Source organism: Chironomus tepperi, unplaced genomic scaffold, assembly GCF_022539635.2.
Source record: "Chironomus tepperi strain 1889 unplaced genomic scaffold, CSIRO-AGI_Ctep_v1 contig_401, whole genome shotgun sequence".
In the NCBI taxonomy this organism is placed as follows: Eukaryota; Metazoa; Arthropoda; class Insecta; order Diptera; family Chironomidae; genus Chironomus; species Chironomus tepperi.
The window spans coordinates 329,905-332,260 of NW_027226523.1; positions in this window are offsets into that span (position 1 = coordinate 329,905).

Genomic DNA, 2,356 nt, shown 5'->3' on the forward strand with positions numbered 1-2,356 from the left:
TATATTTGTAACGGTTATTGGAATTTCAAATTTTCGAGTTAAATTTATCATTCGCATCCAACTTCAAGTATGTTTACAAATGAAGCATAAATGAAAATAAAATCATTAATTATCGAATTTAGCAATGATTACTAGATATAAGAGTATGTAAAGCGCCAATAACTCAATAAACCTAGTCTAACTAAATCTTATTTGAACTCTCTACGATGTCTGGTTTTTTGACAAGCAATAGCAAGCGATAGAGTTAGTTTCAGGTGCCAACTGAGGGACGCCATGGATCACACTCGATCTGTTTGACCAGCGAAGTAAGTAAGTAAGTAAACAATGTTTGGTTAACGAGTCAGTCAACCGACCAACCGAACAAAGCATTTCATTAAGCTCCCTTTCTGTCAAAATTGCGGTTAAAAGTTGCAAAAACTTTGTGAAAAAAAGTTTTTCAATCTCCGCGTGTAAACTAAATGAGGTAAGAAATTCTTTTATGACACGGCATGGGGTAAACATTTTTTTATCCTCATTTTGAAGTTAGTTTTAAAATATTTGTGTAATGCGAGATTAAAAGGACTCTTATTTGAGTATATTAGTGAGTTTATTAGATGTAGAAGGATGTTGTGGTATGGAGGAAGATGCTGAGACGAAGAATTGTGGTAGAATTAATTAAAACAGCTTGATGCAGATTTAAATTCACTTTCAATTTCGGACATAAACTCTACAATCAGTCTAGCCAACAATGAGAAAGATTTGTGCTTGAATAAGAGAATATAACAATCTAAGATTTAGATATTTGTGGTCCAGACTCTGTCTAGCCAAGTTTTTGCTAATTACAGTTAATAACTCTTCTTAAAATTCTCCTTATTAGTGAAGATTTATATTTAATTACCACAATTATTGCATGGATTTTAACCGAGCGGCACAATTGAGGAAATATTTCGTTTTGGATAATATTTATTGATGCTAATATTGTCTGTCACACTGTTGAGATGTAGAACAAGATGGTTAATAATGAATAAGATAAATTAAAGAACTTTCAAATGGATTTAATTAATTTTGTTGATGTTTATTCTTTGAAATTTAAAAACAAACTATATAATTGTATGAAGGGGCTAACAACTATAAACGGGGAAGACAACTATTAAAGGGGAAAACAACTATAAAAAGAGAAACCCACAATAAAAAGGGAAAGTTGCTTAGAAATGAGAAAAATATTAAATTAGGGAAAACAACCACTAAAGGGGAATACAACCACTAAAAGGGAATAAAACTATAAAAAAGGAAAACAGCTGTAAAAGGATAAACAAACTTAAAGTAGAAAACAGTTTTAAAGAGAAAAACAGTTTTAAGGGGTAAACAACTATCAAAGGGAACGGAACCAAATATGAAAACAACCAAAAAATGTGAAATAAACTAGTTCTAGCTGCAAATACAGTTTAAATTTCAAACGACAGTTCATTTATCTTCAACAAAGTCCAGCTTAGATTCCATATAGCGTTAACAATCCTGTCCATAACAGATCTTTGTCGTTAATAAATTGTGTCCATAACAGACCCCTTTATCGCTCGGTATCTCTAACAATTACATTCTTAATTGAATATTTAATTATCATAAAACAATAATACTTTGCAATTAAGGATTTGATGAAAATTTTCAAATTGCTCTCATTAAATTTAGCATTTATACAGCACTAAGCACAATTTTATGTTACATACGTTTCAAACAATTACACAATAAGCTGTCAAATGAATTGATGGAATTAAATATTTAAAGTATTAATAAAGATTCTTGTTTCTGCTGGATGTTGATGTGATTGAATTTGAAATTTTAAAAGGTTTAGAATTAAGGTTATGTCATTATGTATAGCATATAAGGACAACCTTGACCACAATTGCATGCTATACTAATAAATGGTCTTGAACAGCTCATCGTGTTGCCAGGAACATCGGGACGTCAGCCTGGTCGATAAAACGTGAAGTTGCCCTGATGGCACCATGACAGCTGATTTGGACCCGGTTTTCCTACACTGTGCTGCTCGGAAATACTCAAAAAACCCAGTTCAAGGAGTTTTAATCATCCTTGAACTCTGAACATATTCAAAGCTTCCTTATAAATCAAATTAAAGATTTTCCAATTTTGCAATCAAACTCAAATGTTGAACTTACTATATGAAAGTACTTATGGAAGCATAACAATGTAATAACCATAACAAGCACTTCATTCTCACCTTTTTTTCGAAATAAAAGCACAACAATGTTGCTTGTGGCTTCATTCAACAAAAACCCAATGATTGAAATGCTTTAATTAAAAGTTTTATTTACAGAATTGTTTATGGAAGCATTGACTTTGGTCCTTTAGGTTGAATCCA